At 44.3% G+C, this 14744-nt stretch overlaps 1 protein-coding gene across 1 annotated transcript in view; it reads left to right on the top strand.

Moving 5' to 3' along the window:
* Positions 1-14744, top strand: part of DAB2IP (DAB2 interacting protein) — a 1377413-nt gene that overhangs the window by 106942 nt on the left and 1255727 nt on the right. The gene's annotated exons all lie outside the window — the stretch shown is intronic.

Below are 14744 nucleotides of genomic sequence, written 5' to 3'. Positions count from 1 at the left end.
CTTCCACCCTCCCCCCAACCAAACCAAGATAACAAGCATCCTGCTACCCTGCACATCCAGCTCACCCATCGTTGGCAATGCCCTCCCCTTTCCCAGCCCTTTATCCTCCCAAAAATTAGAAAGTATCTCTTCATCCACTCTTTCCAATACCCTACTTTCACCTGCTCCTCAGTCCCGAAAAAGCACATTTCCTCCTGACACCTTCACATCCACCCTCTCTGAGCATTCCCTATTGCCTGAAGCAGTGCTTGCTTTCAGTACTTTTTTAAGATACAGAATGAGAAGCACACAAAATACATCACTAAAAGTCTATTTCCTATCAATCAATTGTACACAATTCACAGTATTGTCATCTCAGTAGGAACGTAGTCCATAAATATTCAATGCAGCTTCTAGGATCGTCCAAAGAAAACAGCTGCAGTCTTTAAAAGTGAAAAATATTCTTTATTACTACTTTTTACATCTTCCTAATGTACATAGAAAAGACAGCCAAGCCAATGTGTTTCATGCTATATTAGGACTTTATCAGGGATCTTTTCAATTGAGATCAGTCAGTTAACATCTATTCATCTTATGCAATTAGTTCTATGCCCTCAATTCCTTATTATTTTAGTCATGGATAATCAGTGATTCATAGATACTGATTTCTTCACAGAGTCTCAACACAATTTCTTCAATCAATATTATTTTGGTGACGTACCGTAATAAACAGCTTGTCTGCACAAGAACACATAAGTGAGAACAATGCACAGAAAGCCAGTTCAGAGGCACAACGTAGATGGACCTCACAGAGCTTCCTACCACACTTCTCTTGTCATAAACAATGTATCCCTCCAGATAACACGTAACACCACACCTCTCACATTATATACAATGTATCTCTCCAAGACAACATATAACACACTAAACCACCATCCAAGAGCAATCAGTCTGGATTAATGCAATAATGTTGATTACAAGGTCTCAGGGACCTCCTACACACATTTCAAGACAGGCAATGTACATACAAATTCTACGGTGGTATTGCACCAATGAGCTTGCTTCAACTAAGTCCATTAAAGTTCTTTTCAATCTGATCAACCTCTTAGCTGCCCCTCAGCTCCATTGCATATAGAGGACTCCCAGGATTTCTGCGATCGAATGGCTAAATTCTTTCATTCCAAAGTTGTGAATATATACAAAGATATGGACCTTCACAACTGTAAGCTCTCTAGCTCCTTGAATGTAGTGTCAGGCTGAATCCTGCCTTCAAACAAATCTGTCTACCAAAGACAACCCCACAGCAGACTTATTGCGTTTTACTCTGTTGACACAATAGCAGACAAAACAATATCTGTTCGATGTTAAATTGGGTACCCCACTAGAAGCCTGTCCCCCTAATGTCCCGCAATTAGGAGCCATGAGTATAGTTCCCCACCTTCTGAAACCCTGAAAAAAGTTATTTAATCTGGGGGTTTTCCTCTAATTTGGAAAAAGGCGGAAATTAAGCTCCTGCTCAAAAAGGCCAATGTTGATCCGGCAGAACTAAAGAACCATCGGCTCACTAAAACTCTTGAGAGATAACTGAATCTTCAGGTTATGAACTATCTTGAACAATTCCAACTCCTAGACACTTCTCAATTTGGCTTTAGGAGAAACTATGGGACTGAGACCACACTAGTATCTGCAGTCAACAACATCCGGTCCATGGTAGATGCTTGCGAGGCTGCAGTACTGGTCCTATCTACCGCATCTCCCCGACCCGGATTGTCGATTGCTCCACCAACTGGGGGTCACAGACTTGGCACTTAAACTCCTGGCATCTTTTCTAAGTGACATGTCACAGATGGTCATGGTGGATCAATTTTGCTCTGAGCCCATAATGGTGCCATGTGGGGTGCCCCAGGGCTCCTCTTTGAGCCCTACACTGTTCAACTTGTATGTCTCCCTACTTGTGAAACTTATTAGATCTTTTGGGCTCCAAGCTTTGTCTTTTGCTGATGACACGCAAATCATTGTGTGTATCTCGAGGGACATCAATGTGACTGCCTCCAATTTAAAAAACTCTATGCAAGCTGTGGCCACATGGATGGAGAGAAACTACTTAGATTGAATGCGGACAAGATGGAGGTTCTGATCTTTGGTGGGCAACCTTCTCTATGGTTCAATGTGTGATGACCAGATAGGCCACTCCAACAGACTTTGTAAACAATCTTGGAGTAGTGGCCAATAGAAATCTATTGTTTGATTTGCAGGTAAAGAGGATAGTTTCTACCTGTTTTTGATAATTAAATCCCTGAGGAAAGTGTTTCCCTTAATTCCACTTCATGCACCAAAACAAGTGTCTTTGGCATTCATCACATCCTGGCTGGATTACTGCAATGCTCTCTACCTGGAATTAATCAGACTGTTCTAGCCAAACTGCAGCTTGTTCAGGACGCTGCAGCCAGACTAATTCTTGACATCCCTAAATTTTTGTCAGTCTCTGAGGGGATTCGGACACTTCACTGGCTTCTTCTGAACAAACAAATTACCTTGAATGCTCTTTGCATGGTTCACAAAGCCCTGGACAACATAGCCCCTAAACAACTCAAGAATCTATTTCAGCCTTACATTCCCTCTAGACAGCTGCAATCCGCAGGCAAACGTCTCCTAATTATTCCAAGGTATAGGAAATTGAAATAGGGAGGTCGCTCTTTTTTCGGTGGCTAAATCCAAGCAGTGGAACTCGCTCCCCTTTGGATTTCCAAACTTCAATCTCACGCCTTATTTTGCAAAGCCTTAAAGACCTGGCTTTTTACTCTGTAAATGGTAGTCAGCTAGCTCCTCCTTATTTTCTCTCTCCTCTGAAAACTAACGGCTATCAGCACCTTGACGCCATTCAGTATTTTTTTCGCTTCACAAGTCTTTTTTCACTTTACAAGTCTTTTTTCATTCATTGAGGTGGAGTTTCCTTGGATAGAGGTCTCTGGATCCGCAGTCCAAACAATACTAACCATTACAGTACGCTAATAACCAAACATATACAATAAATATTAAGTGCACTAACATCATCAATGATCAGTTTCAAAGAGTGAACAGTCTGTAATAGAATTGGGACTGAAGTTAACCAGACTACACAGCGAGGTCATAATAATGTCAATAGAGCACTATACAAATCTCTGTTGTCATAATATATCAATATGAAGTGGTGGAAAATCCAGCTTTCCCTTAAAAAAGAGCATCAAATTTATATTCTAAAGAATAACAAAATATATGTGTCCTACTACCGCGGAACTCCTAACGTAGTGTGTAATTTCCTAGTTTTCTAACGCAACATCATTAATGTAGGTAATAAACAACGTTTGGTGGAAGATGTCACAGCATATGTAACTCGAGGTGCCATTAACGTCAACTCATTAATATAAATATAAGTTTGTTTATTCATGCACAACATTGTATCAGAATTCTTGATAATTCACGTTTTCCCCTTGTATTATTTTACAAATGCGTGAAACTGTAATTTGTTTTCTCCTAATTAACATGCACGATTCATATTGAAAACTTCAAGAATATGTTGCAAAATCTATTTTCATGCTTGTCGACATGATTAACATACCTAAGCTCCGAGTCCTAAATCTCTCACTAAAGGGCTTTAATTTAGCAGGTATCATGAAAGGGATGGATCTGAGTCTCCATGACAACGATGTTAAAAAGCATTTTCAAAGAGAAGTGTACCTGCTTTAGAGAACTAGAAGGATGATGTGCTTGCATAAAACAAAAACAGAGCCAGTCTCAGTGCGGCCCGTTGTTGTGAATCATGGGCCACATTTTTTTTTTCTCACAAGAAATGTTATTAGATTTTTCGTTGGATGTGTGGGCGAAGGCCCTACATTGACCTGTAGGAGAAAATGGCATAATTTCTCTGCGTGTCCAACATTTCAACCATAAGCAAACACCGGCCAAACATGCAGGGGGTAAAAGTCAAACTTAATGCAGACAGTTCTAGATCTCCTGACATGTAGATCAAATCAGAGGTCGTGAAACTCCAAGTGGAGAAGTGTGGCTCAGTGGTTAGAGCGGCAGACCCTGATGCAGAGGTCTAGCCCGGGACCAGGGTTCAATTCCCAGCCTCGGCGGGTCTTGGGCTTAAAAATTCCACAGACCTGATAATTCTCGCCCCGGTGCCTATTCCAATCATGGAGTCCCACTCTGCAACTCTGGGCAATAGTTTGCTTAATATCCACAACGGCCCCCACAACGCTAAGGATGCCTGGCCTCCACCTTGGGGGTGCCCAGGAGTGTACGCCTCACAGGGAAAGCCAGGATGGGTTCCACAGCGGTATACGTACAAGCGCCTTGAGACCCTTGCGGGTGAGTAGTGCGCTATACAAGTATTAATTTACATTTACATTGTCATCATACACGGGGTTATCAAAGCAATGTACATGTACAAACAATATATAGTAAAATGCAGGGCTCCATTCATGGGTCAATGGGCCACATTTTAAAGTTCAGGATTGGGATTAAAGTTTAAACTAATGATCATGGGTGAGTACATGCATTTTACCAAGGTGGTAAATGAAGAAAGATGCAATGTGAGTCTACCAGCTTCCTGCAGAGAGTGTGAGGTCCGATTCGGAGCATGTAGTACTATTGCATGATAATCTGCGTTCAAATCTACCAGCCTTATGGTACTGTGAGACCCTCATTCAGAGATCATCAGTAGATGTGTGGTAATACCTTTAATCACCTTTGGTGCTACCACACTCAACATTCATGGTGTTAACCCCTTCAACGCTGATGACGAGCTCAGCTCGTCATGAAGTACACCTCTCGTACGCTCATGACGAGCTCAGCTCGTCATGAACCGCGGGATTTTCGAATCTTCAGCGCACAGCGGGAAAATGCACCACACCGATGGTGTTAATACACATTTAGATCAAAATAGGGAGTAACTCAAAGCATTGGCAAGTTGCTCAGCCTTTAAAAGCCCGGCCATGGCACTAGATTTTTGCTGGCTGCCTATTTAGCACTACTCTATAGACTCACAACCTACTATCTATGAGGCGCGAGTGGGACCGTATATATGTCCTTGTTAGAATGATGGAAAAATGTCAATTTGAAGTGTGATTTGTTCATAAATTAAGCAATTTAAAGCAAACGCGCGTTATTCATTTAAATTTTTAAAGCAAATGAGATCCTATCTATGGGATGCTCATAACATGTATCACAAGATGTGGCAAAGGATACAGGGAGGAGAGGCCAGAGATAAAAGAGGGATCTGAGGAGGGACTGGAACACTGCAGGACCCTGCGTTCACCAGAGGGCACTCGGGAGTGTGCGCCACAGCTCTGGTCTCGCCCCACACACGAGGGGCTCCCACTGTCAGATCTGGTAGCCTCTATCTGGTGAGGAGCCCCGTCTTTGAAGTTGTGAGACTGTAGCATGTGCTTGTTGGTTATTAGACAGGACATTCCCACAGAACCTGCATCAAACCTGACTTCCGGATGATGCTACCTGCGAAAGCATCTCTCTGCAAGACCCTATTTTTCTTCTGCTCTGTTTATAACCCTTTTCCCGCATACTAATGCCCTCCCTCCCCGGGTAGAGCGCATCCACAAGTTACACTAGACAGATTGTCACCTCCTTCACAATAAGTTTTTAATCCATTGATGTCAAAGCTTCCTGCAGCTGTGTGCGCGCTCTCCAGCCTCTTCTGTTATTAACTTCAAACCCCGAGGAGAAGTTAATAGAAGCCGAAGCTCCTTCTGCCGGATCTGTTTGTCAAAATCTCCACGGGGCATCATTTTAATAATATTTTGGTGCTGCGTCTATTTAATATTTCAGATGCATACTATGGCGCATTCCCAATCCATTATTAGCTTTTTCATACGTGGTTGTCTAGTTCATTGACTTCAGGGTTTGTAAAAGCAGGACTTGTCCATCTTATATAAGGATTTTTGGACAGGTCTTGTTCATCGAATTTGGGGTTGAATGAATGCATTTAGTACTTTTATAGCACTGTCACCCTACGGGTATCCTGGCGCTTCTGACTGAGAGGGGAACCTTGATGGAAAGAAGGTCAGGCTGAGTATATAGAAGGCGGAGAGCTAAGATTTTGGAAAGAGCCAAGTTTTTAGGAATTCAGTCAGGGTGTCTGCTTGTCTTAGGTTCAGGGGGAGTTCATTCCAAGGGTGGGCACCCACCACATTGAATGCCCTCCCTCCAGCCCTGGCCCGTTTAAACCTGGAGGCCGACAAAAGGCCGGCACTCGAAGAGCGGAGATGCCTCTTAGGTTGGTACCACCTGAACTTTTCCTGCATGGAGGTTGGTCCCAGTTTATGCACTGCTCTAAAAATCAGGCATAAAGATTTAAAGTGAACCCTTTCCTTAATAGCCAGCCAATGCAGCTCTCTGAGAGCCAAGGTGGAGGATGAACTTCGCGGCCTATTGAGTGCCAATTTCGCCGCAGCAGACTGTACTCTCTGCAATCCCTGGATGAAGTATTGTGGGGCACCAGAGTACAGAGAGTTACAGTAATCCAGCCTGCTTAAAACCGTGCTTAATACAGGGTTCATTGATAGATCTTGTCTATCCGCTTTGGGGTCCATTAGACAGGACCTATCCATCTGAATCAGGTTTCATTGAATAGGTCTTGTTCACCCGAATTGTGGGGTTCATTGAAACCAAGCTAAACCATCTTTTTTGGGGTTAATTGATCAGGTCTTGCTCATTCAAGGAGTGCTCATAGAACAGTTCTTGTCTATCCAATTTGGGATTCATCGAACACATCTTCTTCATCCGAATCATCGTTCATTGAAGCAAATCCTGTTTCTCCCATTTGGAGTTCTTCGAAGCACATCTTGTTTCTCCCCTTTGGAGTTTTTCGAAGCACATCTTGTTTCTCTCATTTGGAGTTCTTCGAAGCACATCTTGTTTCTCTGATTTGGAATTCTTCGAAGCACATCTGGATTCTCCCCTTTAGAGTTCTTCGAAGCACATCTTTTTTCTCTCATTTGGAGTTCTTCAAAGCACATCTTGCCCCCATGATTGGGGATTCGTTGAACTGATCTTCTCCGTGTAATTCAGGATACACTAAAACAGGTCTTTTATATCATGTTCAAGTTTGTTAAAAGTTTGGTATCTGTAAAACAAAATTGTAAATGCAACAGTGCATCATCCATTGTTAAAGCAGTTAATCTAATTAGGTAATGTACATGAATTTCTATAGCACATTTCTACCATGTGTATGGTCCTACAGAGTTCTTAGAAGCCAGATGCCCTGTGCACTTCTGGGACTCTCTTTAGTAGTTGGGAAAAGGCCAGCAAGTCAATATAACATGGTGTTTAATAGCTGAGCATTGTTTTCCATGGTATAAATAATGAATCGCAGAGACTATAGTTACAAATGAGGCAATGCATATAGGCCATAATTTAGAGGAGGTTGGAATAATGCCTAAGTAGCATTAGATGTGTGGTAGGTAACAATTACACAATAGTAGTGTTAAATGTGCAATAGGTAACATTCCTATGCAAGTAGAGTTACATGTAAGGTATGGGAATCACTGAACCTTTAACATTTATTTCACATTTAAAGTCATATGGCATTATTGCATCTGTAATATGACAACATCATAAGCATCATTAAAGGCCTTTGCCTGTTCTGCACATACAGATGCAGACAAACTAGCGAAGCATTCTTTCTGCAACTTATTCTGAACTTTTCTGTAAGACCGTGTCTTCTGGGTGTGGTGAACAGGGGTGGCTCCTCTGTAATGGCGTAGGAGAGCCGCCCCACTGGTCAGTCAGTCAGCGGTCTAGCGAAAAATAAAATGACCGCTGACTGATTGAGCCATGCCAGCAGTGCAGGGAGGGGCGGGACCGGGCATTGCAGGGAGGAGTGGTAGGTGCACTGTAAGTGCGCATGTCTGTTTGGCCAACCCTTTTAGGCCGGTCAAACAGAAATGTGCAATTAGATTACTCCAACGCAGCTGTGTCACACAGCTGGGTTGGGGAAACGTCACTGGCGCCTAGTCACTGTCGGAGTTGCAGACCATGCCGCTCTGACCAATCCTGGCCCTGCTCTCGTAGCATGAGAGCAGCGCCAGGATTGAGTGTGGAGCCTGTGCCTCAGTGCATGTTGGGACCCGAGGAGAGGCGGAGAAGAAGACCGAGGCAGCCGCCGTGTACTCAAGTAAGTTTTTTAATGTAATTATTATTCCCCCGTCCCCCCTCCCCACTTCAGTATTGCGGCAGCTGACACTGGTGGTGAGGCAGTTTCGGCTTTTGTGACATTACTGTGAATTTATGGAAGAACTCTAAATGAAGGCATACCTGGTGTGGAGACCTGTGGCTTTCACTATCATTCATTAAGAAGGAAGAAAGGGCCTCTAGTTCACATTGGCTTATGACACCATGGTTTTCACTTCAGATGTTAATAGGCCAAGCCTTGCTGAGCCATATTGTTACCAAAAGCAGAATGTTGAGTTACATCTAAAAATGCACCTAGTGTTTTGAGCCCTGCTAGTGGGAAAAGGCCATTGGACGTCATTCTGGAACATTTAAATGCCAATGCCATCCAAACGCTTGGATTGGCCATTTTTCCATGTTGGCATTTCCCAGTGGGCTGCAGGCTAGGGGGCTGCTTTCAGAGCTGGGTAGGCTGCCCTTACCTGACCATGCATGATTCTAGTTCTGCCGCCTGCAAGAGCTAGGAGTAGTTTGAATTTGTTTTTCCAGGGCCGATATTGGTTTTCCAGGCTAGCTCCCCTAAAATCTATGCAGGGGGAGTTTTTTGACAGTGAAACACACCCCTGACCATGGCCAGATTTGTGAGGAAATGCGTGTTTTTTCTTCGTCACCTTTCTGAAAAGATTTCTTTCTGCCCTTCAGCATGAAACTCTGCGCCCTCAAGCAATGGTCTTGCCCTGCCAACTTATTACTGCCGACATCTGAACAAGGGCGCCCTGATCTAAAATAGATTAGTCGTAATTATGTTTACCGCCTTTTCAAGGGGTCCATTGTAATCAGAAAAGAAACATAACTTTCGCAAAGCAATCTGTTGCCATGGAAACGTTTGTTTCTGATCTGAGCTCTGCGTTCCAGTTTCGCATGTCGGCTGATTGAAATATGAAATCTTCTAATTTAAGTAAGTAGTGCCACCCAAGCCGGTTATCTCGGATATACACGCCGTACATTCATTTTGGAGAGGAGTAGAGTGCGAGGTTCACATGGCACCTAGAAAGGATGGATCGAAAATACTTCTTCAGTTTCTTTCCCTCGTCTTCCACACCCTGGCCCCTCATCTCCTGCTGAAAATGCTGGCCAGTGTGAATTACAATTGTATTGTATTGTATATTGGATTTATGTAGCACTTATCACCCAGGGGTCTCTAAGCGCTTGCCTTGGGAACCCGTCCTGGCTTTTCCCTGTGAGATAGCCCCTACAGGGCATCCCCAAGTGGCTTTTCCCTGTGAGATAGCCCCTACAGGGCATCCCCAAGGTGAAAGCCAGGCATCCCGCCGCGGGGGGCCGTTGTGGAGATTAAGCAAGCTTAATGCCCAGAGTTGCAGAGTGTGAACCCATGATTAGGTCCGGCACCTAAGCGAGAATTATCGAGTCTGTGGACATTTGGAGCTCAAGACCCTGCCGCGTCGGGAATTGAACCCTGGTCCTGGGTCTGACCTCTGCTTCAGGGTCTGCCTGCTCTAACCAGTGAGCCACACTTCAATTGTATTTAGGGACGAGATTCACGCCACATAACGTTTCTAAATTTGTATGTTGGGATATTATAACTTAATCCTGGTTAGAAATGTTTCAAGAAATTATGCCTTTCACTGGGAGGGCATTAATTAAGTAGTAATACACAGAAGTAGATTGGTAATAGCCTGTGCTTAACTTTTAAAGAAATAAGTACCAGGGCCCAAGATGTCGTTTCGTAATCAGTTGCAGCTATTATTACCTCCCCCGCCGTTGTCGTTGCTGCAAAATGCGGTACCACTGGCCGGATCCGCAGTGACGTGTGTACTGAATTGCCAAACGGATGGAATCAGCTGAAACATAGGCAGCCATCACCACCACCAGGTGGACTGTCATAAAAGACCGACCACCATTGCATAGGCAGGAGACATTCCAACAATGAGTCAGTGGTTTCACCCTCCCTATTATGATGAGACCGTCCAGAATGGCCGTCGGAAAATGCTGTTTTTCTACTGCATCTTGTGCTGTGGCCCAGGAAAATGGTTGAAGCACAAGTCGCAGTAGAAAAAAGCACTTTTTGCACACCCATGCACCGTGTGCCAGGCACCATGTGGTGCTTGGCACAAGGTGCAGGGATGTGTGGGATGTGTGGATGTGTGCCCCGAGGGCCACTTAGCCACACTTAGCCACTTAGCCCAAGTAGGGCCCACAGGGACCCTACTTGGGGCTCCCATAGTCCGTTGCCATCTACCTATTCATGGTGGTGGGCTGCCATGAAAAGGCTGTCAGAAAGGGACATCCTAAACCCAGAGGTAGAAGTGGGCGGGAACGGAAGGGCACAGCGTGCCCCTACTTTTTAAATTTGACACAGTCCGTTCCCCTACTTCTGTATTTTAAAAATGCATCCCAGGACAGCAGGAATGGTCCGAATCTAAACAATATTTTGCGATCGTCCAGCCCTGTGCTTTGCACATTAAGTATGGCGTCTACAGCGGCCACAACCTCCTCCCTCTCATCCTCTGTACCTGGGGGCAGGGTCCTGGAAAGCAACACTGTATGAGTAATTAACCAGCACTCGAAAACGGCAACCTTTGGTGGCCACTAGAGTGCTATTTACACCTAATTTAGCGAGGACGCCCCCTGCCTGCCCCCACTCTGACCTTTACAATGGTCACATCAGGATGCATTTTAGGCATCACACTGGCCCTCAACTGCCCTTTATTTTCGGCCTCTGATGACGCCACAAAGAAAGGAAAAGCACTCCATGTAGAATGCCTGGCAGACAATGCTGAAACCTAGGCGCTTTAAAAAACAAGCATTTACAATGCAATAGGTCTCACATTTTCTAAACTTTGACCTATTGGTTTTGTAAATGACAACACCTTATTGCACGTTTTTTTAAACATAAACAAAAGGCATTGTCATTTTCAATGCCAATAGCTCAAAATCTCGTGAATGCGAGACCTATTGTATTACAAATGCTTGTGTAAGTTTGTTTGATAAAATCTTCAAGTTTTGGATTATGTGGGGTCGAGGTCAACTACATCATTACTCAATCCAGTTCATTTTTTCTGGCTCGTGGAAGTGTGTGATTGTGCTGGTGTGGAGATTTCCCTTACAATTATGAAAAATAATTGGCCATGTCTGGCATACTATACAGTTCTGACCGAAAACAATTTTGTTTCTAGCTCGCACCGATGTGAGATTCATAATAGAAAGCGCCCAATGTGATGTCGCAAAGTGTTAGACATTTTGTAAAGCTTACCCAATCAACATTAGTTACTGGTTGCAGCATTCGAATTATATTACACTGGTAATAACGAATTGAAATTTACAACCTGGCAGTATTCATTAGTGTTAAAATAACATCATGGGAAACTAATAATGTCACAGGATGCACTGTGTTATACCGCATAATTTCTCATTTTAATTTAGACAAGTATACTTTATAACCCGGAAATCCTTCACCCTTTTACGGTGCTGTATCACCATAAGTTAGATGAGTGACATCTTCTGCTGTCCTTCTGGGACACGTATGCTTTCATAATGCATCTTGGTCACGGTTTGCAACACTCATAGTCACCCTCACTTGCTTAGGAAGACCAGCAATAGCCGGTAAATATATATACTGAAAAGTGGGCCTACCGGGGAATAATGGTAACTAGTCCTGCTGCATTAGTTTAAGCAATACACAAAATTGGTATGTTTTACTCTTTTTAGCCACACCTCTGACTCCGCCCACTGTCCCAATCCTCTGGTTATTCCCGCCTCCTGGTGCTCCATCCACAGTTCCCCTACTTATTTTTTCCCACTTCGACCACTGCCTAAACCATATGGGGGAGCCTGCGCAGACAACGCCTCCACTGAAGGGAAAGGATTCCGACCGCCGCTCCGACAGGATCTTGGGTCCTGCTGGAGGCGGCAGTCTCCCCCTCCACCTCTGCGGTCCAACCACCTGCATTGAAATGCAGCCCTATGCACCATTCTGTGCATCACCAAGTACTGGCACAAATTAAGCACTGCTATTAGCAGATTATTGACTGCTCCTAAGATATGTGTGAACTGAAGGTGAGGTAGCATTAGCAGATGCCAATACGTTAAGCGTATTGAGCATCTTGAAGAGATGTAAGGTGATTACTTGATGGCAGAGCGAAGGCAGAGGACATTAGCTCTTCTATACTTGGCAATCAAAGCACTGCTGTCAGCAGCGGCTCCTTCCACTTTCATAGACATCACCCTGACCTTTATCCCCTTGGGTAGTCTTTTGATTCACTGTCACACACAGATGCCCATGTAGCCGCCTCCCAGTTCTCTTTCGGCTCCTCCCTGTGGTAATCCACCACTGCTCTTCTGCGTCTGTCGTATCCTTTGTCCCGGATAAGGCGGTCACACAAATGAGACAAGTGACATCATTCAGTTGGTTGAGTCATGGCCAGGGCTCAGACACAGACATCAGCTAATGCATTCTGCATCAGCACTGTCCCTCCTGGAGACCAGCCCGCTCACAATCAATCTCCTAACAGTTTATAGATCGGCATACTGTGACTTTTATGGAAGAATCCTTATAATAGGATTACGTAAATTAATCACAGTGCAAATGCTGCCTCTTTGCCGGCGAGCTCGCCGACTCACCGCCGCATCATAAACAATACTGAGATGGGCTGATTTACACCAGCTCTGTCCTAAAAACTTAATTTTGCGTTGTCTGCCTGGTTAAAATAATCATACAAAGTTCACATCTCCTCAATAAGTAATACCTGTCTTTTTTTAAGACACTCCAAACATACCAATTCAAAGTCTTTTCTTAGCAGATCAAGGCTTCACCCCTAACGTCTCGGACTTCGGGCCTCATGTAGGGTTTGGTGGTTGGGAGAAACAACTTAAATCAGTGGACCTCCTCCACCAACCCCACTGATTACATACTCTACTTTACTTGGGGGAGGGGGGCTGATGGGTACCATCAGAGGAGCCTTCACTGTCTCTGTCAACCCCTGACCCAGTGGTCCTTGGACCAAAGAACTGTTAGGTCCCACAGATGGATGTCCGGCCTGTTGAGGTCGAAATGACCGACTCTTATTGGTCCTGCACGTTTCTTCAGCGCATGGAGAATCTTAAATGGACCCCAAATGCAGGGAAAAGCACGTGCATCTGTTCATTAACTTTATGTTGACAATAAAGCCATGAAGGTAGGTGCTCCTTTCACACCAGAGGGACTCCTGCGATATAGGCAAGATGAAGGGCAGTCCTCCATCGCGGGGGGGGAGGGGGGGGTCAAGGATATTCCGCCACTAACCTAGGGATGGCGGGGGGCTGTCTAGCAAGGGCAAAATAATGCCAAAAGTCTAGGAAAGTGTTGAATATAGCATGAATATTGAGAAGCATGGTGGATTGTAAAGTGGGAGATAAAAAAACCCAAACATGCTTGGATACTTGGAGTGAAGGCGGAGAAATGATCTCTGAATTGAAGGGCCAGTCATTCCATGTTATAGAATAAAGATGCGTATAAAAACGTCAGTCATCGACACGCATAGACGGATTGAGACGTCCTCGCTGCCTTTTCAGTGATCGCTACGGCGGCACCTCTTTACATGATCTTCCCACCGGCTGGTGTTGAAGATTGCTTAAAGAAAAACAGAAATACTTTTGGCATTCATGACCAGGGAGTTTGCCGGCTGACACTCTCCACCCCCAAGTTGAAGTACCTATCGGAAGAAATACTTACCTCTAATAAGGCTGTCCTAACTTCTTTAAGTCCTGATGAAGACCCGCAACAGATGCACACAAATCAGCGCATTTGCCTAGGGTCGAAACGTCGACATTCTGTTTGTGTATCCGTCCACACAGCGTCTCAACGAAGCAAAGAAATAATTTATCAGTTCGAGACAATTGTATTTTTAAATGGACACTCATTATGTAATGTTTCGTCTATATGTATGATTATTTTGACATTTTCCTAAATTGTTTACAGCACTGTGTCACCAGTCACGACTCACTCACCCAATGTATATTTAGTCCATATGTTGTGTTTGTTTTGGACAGCTACCTAAAGAATTGTGAATTGATTAACTACAAGGTTAATACTAAAAGATTTACCTTCATCACTATTGTGGTCAGTGTGTGTTTTCCGCATATATCCGTCACCGGATATATTGTTTATTTGTGTATTTAATACGTTTTTCAAATTAAGTGTGATCCACAACAGAACCATTGTTGTTGTCTAATAGAATAAAGATGGACAGCATTTATTTCAATTGTTAAGTGCTGGGTGGCTGGTAGTGCTCGGGTGCAGGTTTCAGAGCTGAGATATGTGCATGTGACATGCCTGAGGTCCAGCCATGTGCTCCAATTACGGTATGTGCAAGCCGTTTGATTGGTTTCTGGCCAGGTTTGTCATACAGGGCGGAGTCCGGATGTACATGTGCACAGCATTTCCAAGCAGGGACTGTACTCAGGTGATGTGAGCTCCAAAGATGCTCTTCGATCATGGTGCAGCGATCAATCAGCGAAGCTAAGAGGACGGAGAAGTATTCAGATGCTCACCCATTGGTTGACCAGATGTCCGTCTGTCACAAGAGGGCTTGTCC

This window comes from Lissotriton vulgaris, chromosome 5 (genome assembly GCF_964263255.1).
Source record: "Lissotriton vulgaris chromosome 5, aLisVul1.2, whole genome shotgun sequence".
Classification (NCBI taxonomy): domain Eukaryota; kingdom Metazoa; phylum Chordata; class Amphibia; order Caudata; family Salamandridae; genus Lissotriton; species Lissotriton vulgaris.
This window is presented reverse-complemented; position numbering and strand designations above follow the sequence as displayed.